Raw genomic sequence first — 9,471 nt, 5'->3', positions numbered from 1 at the left:
CTTGGCCGCTCCGATATATATGATGGCGAATGTACCACAGATTAACTAATAGTACATTGGTAATTCTCGGGTCTGTCCACAAAACTCAACTTCGTTTCGTTTAGTAACTTCAGCCCGAGACTTCAGCTTATGGAATGCTTCAGCTCTTGAATTTTACTCTTAGGCTCTATTCGCACGAGAGACGAGAGCTTAAAAAGCATTGCGTGTGTGAGCGAGAAAGAGATATCGCTTTCTCGCTCTTACTGATGGGTGCGTAGCACACGCAACGCTTTTTAAGACGATTCTCGCTGATTTGGCCTTGAGCGTCTCAGCGTCTCTGTACCCGCACCCCGCTCACTGCGATCGTACGTGAATTTCGTCTCGGTGCGGCGACTGCGGCGAAACGAGGTTCAAAGAATAACCTACAGCCCAGAGGCGCGCGGCATTTGGCGCTATACCTCGTATTTGTGTATCTTTTGCAGATATTTTGTTGTTTGAGTATGAGTAGATCATGCGTGTAGTGGAGGTCGTAAATTATAATAAAAATATATTCCCTTATGCATTATACTTTACAAGCCTGAATTAGTTAATTTGTGTTTTATCTGTTTCTTACAAATAAATACCTAAGTTAAATCGACGAATTAAGATTTATAGCTAAAGCTTGGTATGTACTAAATTGAGGCGTACAGTGCGTTTATTTTATACAGTTTTTTTATCCGTAGTAAATAAATATAAATAATGCCATTAATAGTTAACTTATAAAATTAAAGTACCTACTAGCTTCATATACTACTACAAATGTGTTATTTTTCGAAGTTCGAAGTTTTCTCAATCATCACGTGGGAATATCATCATTATTAGGGTTCCGTACCTCAAAAGGAAAAACGGAACCCTTATAGGATCACTCGTGCGTCTGTCTGTCTGTCTGTCCGTCTGTCACAGCCTATTTACTCGGAAACGACTGAACCAATTAAGTTGAAATTTTGTGTATATATGTTTGTGACCCAAAGACGGACATGTAACGTAAACAAATTAATTTTAAACACGGGGGCCACTTTTGGGGGGTAAAAGAGAAAATTAAAAAAAAAAGTTTTTCAAACTATATCGTGTTACATATCAAATGAAAGAGCTCATTGTGAGAATCTTAAATGTATATTTTTTATAGTTTTAGGATAAACAGTCAATTCAATTCAATTCAATTCAATATATTCTTTATTTAAATAGGCCTAGCAACAAGCACTTTTAAATTGTTTAGAAGTTATTCACGAAAATAGGCAAAAAATGAGCATTCTCCCCCCTTATCTCCGACACTAGTATACAATTATATAGGGTATAAAATTTTGAAAAAAATACACAAAATAGATCTTTACCTTACCTATAGATCACAGGAAAACTTATTAGAAATGAGCAGTCAAGCGTGAGTCGGACTTAATTATTTAGTTTTTGATCCAACCCCTACGGGTTTATTAAAGACATTTCACGCACGTTTTACATAAAAAATAAATTGTTTTATTTGAGTAATGTACGGAACCCTTGGAACGCGACTCCGACTCGCACTTGGCCAGTTTTTATTACAAGCGCGCCACAACCAAATCAGCGCTTTGCAGTCATTTATTTTTTTAGTGGTTAACGGCTATGTATGATGAACCCCTGTGGACGTCAGCTGCCGCTCCGTTGATGGGTTGAGGAATGGCAGCCACCGAAACACGCAAAAAAAATTGTTTTCGCCTCCCGCTTGATACTGTGTCAGATGATAGTTTAGATGCTATTGTGAATTAAAAAAATGGTCAGCCGGTTGTATCTCGGTGGACCGTCAGCTGGTCACATGAACATGTAAAAAAAATATTTTCAGTCATCGCATCCCATTTCATACTTTGTCAGATGGTAGTTTAGATGATATTGTTAATAAAACAAATCGTCGGCCGGTTGTATCGCGGTGGAAAGACCGTCAGCTATTAAAACATTATTGTTAGTTTAAAAATAATTTTAATTGATTTAGCCGTTTAGTAAAAATAACCATAGTTAGCCGCAAATTGGCCTGTTTTATTATTTTTATTACGGTAAAACTATAAGTGAAGATTCATATATATTTTTTTCATAATTTTTTGTTTACCCATTTAGAAGACATAATACACCAAGTTGACCCAATGAAATAATTACTGAAATCCAGAAGGAGATACAAATAATAATAGAATAATAAAACGTTTATTAACAGGCAAGGATCACCCATGAAAAATTTACAGACATAACTACAATTACACTATTTAACACTAATTACTACTTAACTAAACCTACAATAAACTTAATAGTAAGTTTTTCCGTAAATAAAAATACGATAGACCGTTTTGCTAGTTCTTAATCGATTAAAATTATTTTTAAACTACAAAAACAATGTTTTTTAACAGGTACTATTCATACATACAACGTAATAGGTAATAGGTAGCTTATGTTAAATCAATTATTTATTGTTTCAAGATGGAATGGAACATTATTCAAAACGTAAAACTTGAATGACATTATAATGTGTCGGTTAGAAAACATTTATTTATTTATTTCAAATGAAGTTTTCTCAAACATACGTATATTATGGTATAATATATATGGATATTATCATTACATTCATTGTAATAGACCGCAAAATACCGTGTTGCGCTCGCTAATGCGCGTCGCAACCAAATCAGCGCTCTGCAGTTATTTATTCTTTGGCCACAATAACTCCGTATTATAGCACTTTGCTTGTGCATAAGCGAACATAGTGCAAGGAAGGCACGGAGCGACGAGGGACACAGCCTCCTCGTCTCAAAGCTGGCACACGACTGCCGGCCACGCCATTTTCAGGCTGCATACGCATAAAATGTGGAAAAACGTTCGATTTCTTAAGAAAATATTTTTTGATTAAGAAAAGCTATGTTGCATTTGTAGAACCTGTTAAAACATTTTTGTTAGTTTAAAAATAATTTTAATCGATTAAGCCGTTTAGAAGTTATAAGCAAAGTTAGCCGCAAAACGGCCTGTCGTCTTATTTTTTTTTCGGTGAAACTACAACTTTCAGGAAAAAAGTCAAATGTTGCGATTGTTATCCATAGAGTGAAGATGCATATATTTTTTTTTCATAATTTTTGGTTGACTCATTTAGAAGTTATAAGCTCTAAAAAGTAACAGTTTTTGGCCAAAAACTGCGCGAAGCGCCTTAAGCTCTCGTGCTAATGGGGCCTAAAGTTCCTGTTGTACGAAATAATATCAACACGCAAGGACCTAACTTGGTTTTCCAGGCTATCTGATTTTTCTTAGCACTTTTCTGGTTGCATCCTTCACCAGGCAACTGTTTTGGCAACCTAATCCTAAAATAGACACAGGCACAATTTTTTACGATAGCGGTTGCTATCTGACCTTCCAATATCGCCGCTATACTTACTCAACCTCGTATCTGCATCTGCAACACTCATTTGATGGCAAAAACACCCGTATTCCGAATGAAAGAAAAGCGACATTTCCATCAAATGATTGTTGCAGATATGAGGTTGAGTAAGTATAGCGACGATATCCATTCGTGCGATATCCAGACGGGAAACAGCCTTTTGGGAAATATTGCGATTAGTCGTGTTTTCTCTGACCATTCTTCACCGAAAAGAACCCAGCCGGGCTAGCACATGATTGGCGCGAGAGTATCTCGCCGCGACATAGACCCTCCCGTCCCTCTTTAATTCATACAGTCAGTAAAAGACGGGTAGTCTATCTCGCGGCGAGATACTGTCGCGCCAATCATGTGCTCGGCCTACTGGTGTACCTAAATATCCAAATTATGTGTCACACTCGGTGCTACGATCCAGGTTTCGAACCCAAGATCCCACAACACCTCCAGTTTGAATATACCACGATTACCAATATACCACAAAACTCACAAAAGGTAAAAAGCGCGATTTATGCTACGGCTGCGATAACTTTTCTCCTTGTAAAACCAGTCTACAAGTTTCCATGTTTGGTAGTTTGATGCCTTGTTTGAATTATGATGTCTTCTGTATAAAAAGGTAGATAAAGCATTCGACATACGAACATTGTAAACAACTACAAGAGCGACTCCATCTGGAGAATCACTGCTTCAACAAGCAAATTAGCTAAGTTAAACGTGCGGACAACAGCACCTTTATTGCATTGATATAGGGTACACTTTGGCTCAAGTAAGGTGAAGTAATGTAAAAGGCTTCAATGCGTGGTGCCATAGATATCGGTGGAGTGACTGGATTGCTGCTTGTTCGAGGATATGTGTGCCTTTTTAATTATATAGGTCAATATAAGTAGGAGGCAAAAGAGCAGATAAATCGCCTGATGGTAAGCGATTACCGCCGCCCATGGACGCCCGCAACACCAGAGGGGTTGTAAGTGCGTTTCCGGCATTTAAGATGGGAGTACGCTCTTTTGTTGAAGGATTGAAGGTAGCCGCTGGCGCTATGTCGCTCATAGTATTGCAGTCAAATAACTAAATAAGTATTTTATGGGTGGGCCTTCAACGGCTTCAACACGTATTATAACAAAATCCCTTGGCAACTAACGTAGGTACTACATTTCTACAAAAAAAAATGTTTTTGCAAATGCATAAAGGATTTGCCACACTGGATGCGTTCTGCGGGCAGTGGTCAGGTCAAACTTCAACTTCAAAGGTTGCTGTCAATGTTGTTCATACATAATGCGGGTTTGACCTGACCGCTGACCGCAGAACGCATCCAGTGTGGCAAATCCTTAAATGTCAGTGAAATTAAAAATAAAGGACTACTTTTATTACGTTATTTTAATACAATACAATACAATACAATCATTTATTAATAAAATTTAAAAATTCATTCAAAAAATTAAATTAATTCATTTATTATTAATTATTTTAATTATGTTCTGCATTAGCAATCCTGTTGCAACAATATGGCGTAGGCGGGCAGTGGGCGACTCTCCCCGAGTCTCCCGGTAGGCCACCCGTCTGGCAGACGACAATAGCGGCGTAGTATACGTTAAAAGCAGATAAAACAAAGTGTATAAGTGTATAGTCTGCATCTTCTCAAATGATTTTTTCGCCAGACCCAAATCTGTTAAACAAAAGCCTTTGTTCCTTTTATGTGTGCGCGTGGCCATTGATGGTGAGCGCGTGGCCATTGTTGGTGAGCGCATGCCACTCGCTGATACACAATGGTCTCGGTAAAAAAAAACCTACATCACCACCTACATGCTGTTTTAATTAATATTTACGAGTTAATTAGGTTTTTTTCTTTTAATTAAGTAGGTACCTAATTGACAGATTGAATTTTTCTCTTTTACTCCCATCAAAGCTTCATAAGATTGACAGAGAAAGATGCCCGCATTTTGCGAACTTCGATTTTCGCAAAGCCACCACCACCACCACCACCACCAGCAGTGGGACTGATGGGACACTCAAATGGGCTAATAAAATAAATTACTTATAAAGAGTTACACGACCCACCACAAAACTACCTACACATTAAATGATATTAAAAATACAATCATTTTATTCAATAGTATCAAAACCTTCAAAGAATATTTTAATATTAAAAAATCTTGTAATAAAAATGCATTCAACGCATCACAGCCCGCATACCAAATTTTGCATATACTGCACGCGAACGAGGAACAAGGAAGGCTGGGCGCGGCGCGAGGGGTGCGTGGCGCATGCGTCGGCAGGGGCGCGTTGCGCGCGCAGTCGGCACGCGATCGCTCCCGACACCACCGGGCGATTCAAACATGGCGTCTACTCAAGGACACCGTTGACATCGCGAGCAAAACAAATCAAAATTTCAACTTTTGGAGATTTTGTGTGTGATTTCTGTGTTAGTGCTGTGATATATTGTGCGTGCATTTGGAAATTGAAATACCGGCGCTTATTTTTAACAGGTAACGTAAAATTAAGACTTAAAATTGTTATAGGTTGTTTTGTTGTTTTTTCGCACAAATTTAGCTGTGTATTATTTACTGAATAATTTGGTGTTTTTTAACATGAAATCATTTATCTTTTCTTGACCTACCCAACCTACCCCCGTCTGGTCCTATTAGACACTTTACGACCCTCGGGTGCAACCCCTGTTCGGTCTATAGATAGATTTATCTTGGTTAAGCTAACAAGTAACTGTGTGTATGGTTTTTAGGGCTCCGTACCCAAAAGGTGAAAACTGGTCCCTCTTACTAAGACTCCGCTGTCCGTCCGTCTGTCGGTCTGTCTGTTTGTCTGTCTGTCCATCTGTCTGTCACCAGGCTGTATCTCATGAACCGTGATAGCTAGACAGTTGAAATTTTCACAGATGATGTATTTCTGTTGCCGCTATAACAACAAATACTAATGACAGAATAAAACAAATATTTAAGTGGGACTTCCAAACTCCCATACAACAAACGTGATTTTTTTTGCGGTTTTTTGCGTAATGGTACGGAACCCTTCGTGCGCGAGCCCAACTCGCACTTGGCCGCATCTCTGAGGGCCTACCGCGAACACCGAAGTTCGGAAATTGCGGGCATTTTTCTCTGTCACTAATTACGCCATAGTTGGAGTAAAAGATTCAACTGTCTAGCTATCACGGTACACAAGATACAGCTTGGTGACAGACAGACCGACATAAAGACGGACGGATAGCAAAGTCTTAGTAATAGGGTCCCGTTTTTACCCTTTGGGTACGGATAGTACGGAATACGGAACCCTAAAAAGATACTAAGTGTTTTGTGAACAGACTTCTAAACTGTTGAAAGACATGAGCCGTACCGAAACAGCTGCGAATGCTGCGATCACGCTTCCGATAATATTGCAAGTCGTGGGTAAAAACGTATCTAAATCTAAACATTTGTGAACACAATACGTTTAGGATACAATGGAAAATGCGTGTCACAGTAATCTTACGCGAAGTATTGAAATCATCTATACAAATTGATACATTATATTAGTGGTCTGAAACTTGTGAAAGTAACTTTATTAGGTTTAATACCCTTTTACCGACTAAAATAGGTACCGATATTAATAAAATTTGGCAATTTAGGCATGTAGAATTGTAGGTTTTTTAATTTTATTTGACACCCTTAAAATTACACTTACATTAAGATTCTGGTCTCCCCAGCCCCAGATATATCATACAACAAACGTGTTTTTTTTGCCGTTTTATGCTTAATGGCACGGAACCCTTCGTGCGCGAGTCTGACTCGCACTTGGCCGGTTTTTTTTACTTTGTTTTGGATTAATTTAAGTAAATAAAAAGATACTTTATAAATTACTTTACTAATTAATTAAAATATCCTGATATTCTCGTGTTCCGTCCGCATTCTTGACAAAAGGCGAAAATTCCTGACATCTGGTAACCCTAGGCGCGGCGGAGGTGCTCAAAAATATTTGAACACGCACTAGCGCCTTGACAATAGAGGCGTGTTCAGATATTTGTGAGCACCTCGGCCGCTCCGATATAATATCTCTGATGGCGACGTAGGCACGAATTTCTTTTGAGGCACGTTTGAGGGATGAATGACCCCTTTAGCGGAGTCGAGGCGGGATATCGGATTCCGGGTCCCAAATTAATATCCCGCCAGGTTGGTGACGTCATGTTACCTAACTATAGTACCTACGTTGGGTTCGTTCTTGCTTGAAGTAAATAAGTGAGTAATCATAAATGTTACTTCAAGTAAAATACCTAGGTAATTGGACTTCTAGCTTTATCCAGAACAAAGTTACAAGGTTGTCATATGAAAATTTAGAATATACCTAAGTATAAAAGCGCCCATTATCCCTTGTTCTAAAACCTTTCGTGGGCTACTAGCCACTAGCTCCTTAACTCGTGACATGAATCATGATGTACATAGTACATACCTAACCTTCCCTTTCTTCTACCCAACTCCAAACTAGCTAAGGTGACTAGCTATTTAAGAGGATGTACCAGCTGAGCCTCTTCTCATATTTAAGAATTTTAGGTAAATATCTCCGTCGCGCTGACGGGGACGGCTCCGAAAAATCCTGCGTAAAAATCTCAGAAACTGAGGATTCGTTCTCGATTTTTCCCCCTCCAAAACTTAACCAATAGTAACGAGATTTTGGGAACGGAATCAAAAAGAAATTATCTGTGTCTGATCGTTTTGATTTTTGGGTTTATTGTTGCCGATTTTGTATGCTAGGCGTCTGTTTACGGCGCATTTATTTGGCCGTTTTTAGCGCTGTTTGTAAGTAACCTAGTTCTTATAAAACAAGAATATCAAAAAGAGCAAAACGTACAGACACAGATACTGGTAATATTGAACTCATATAAGAAAACTATTCATCTATGGCCAAAATGCAAAGAGGAAAATGTCGAGAACGTTTGTAAGGAAAAATGACCACTAATGTGTCCTCTTTAAGGTTTCTAAAAACTCCTGACACGCGCTAAGTTCCCCCGCAATCCTGACAAAGAACCAAAAATCCTGATATGGCAGCCCAAGTTATAAAGTGATCGAAAATGGCCTGAGTGGCTTAGGAAAAAGGATATATTATACGGGTGTGCCTTTATTAGCTTTGCTCGACTTGGGAATATTAATAAGGAAACGCAACTCTACTAATATATTACGTTAAAACTTTGCCAAGACAAATAAACAATCCAGGAACCGAAGGCTCGTGTTACGGTCGGTTTGCGAGTTACACAATTGTATCTGATTACTGAAAACGAATTGTTTTCTTGCTTATACAGCTTACTGTGTAGCTATTAATAGTCCACAAAACCTCCCCCTCCTCCTCTATTAGGTTAAACAAATGTAAACAAGGAAAGAGAATACTCAGTTATTCGGTCAATGACATACCTAATTCAATAGATATTTTTTTATGAAATAGGAGTAAGGAGGCAAACGATCAGGCGAATCGGCTGATGGTAAACAATTACTGTGCCCATGGATAACTGCAACACCAGATGAATTGCACGTGTATTCTGGGGTTTTAAGATTTGAAGGTTTGAAGCTGATTCCACAGGTTTAGCGGTGCGAGGCAGGAAGTTTCTTAAGAAAAGCACAGTTGAAAGAAAGAAAGAAAATACATTTATTTTAACATCATAAACATTGGACAAAACTATGAAGAACACATAAAACACAAATTAGATGCTAAAACAGGATCCCCACTCAGCATTATGCCACGGCAAGCCATGACGCTGATTTTCAGTGGGTACCTGACTTAAAAACTAAGCTACAACTAAACTAAAACTAAACGAGTGACAACACAAACTTCAAACACAAATTACAGAATTACAGAAAAAAAAAATTGAAATTAAATTGAAATTAGGCAATAGGTAGATATAATTTAACATTTTTGTTCAACGTTGCGGACAGTTGAGGACTGCTAACCATACAAAATCTTGGTTTTCATTGGCCAAAAAACAGTGTTCTTTTCTGTGCATTAGTTTTAGATCAATTTGGAATACCCTTAATAGCAAAATGGGAGCAGCATTATAAACAAGTGGGTCATCTGATTTAGGTTTAATTCGCTATTCTGGTACATTCGCC

This window comes from Cydia strobilella, chromosome 15 (assembly GCF_947568885.1).
Source record: "Cydia strobilella chromosome 15, ilCydStro3.1, whole genome shotgun sequence".
Lineage (NCBI taxonomy): Eukaryota > Metazoa > Arthropoda > Insecta > Lepidoptera > Tortricidae > Cydia > Cydia strobilella.
This window is presented reverse-complemented; position numbering follows the sequence as displayed.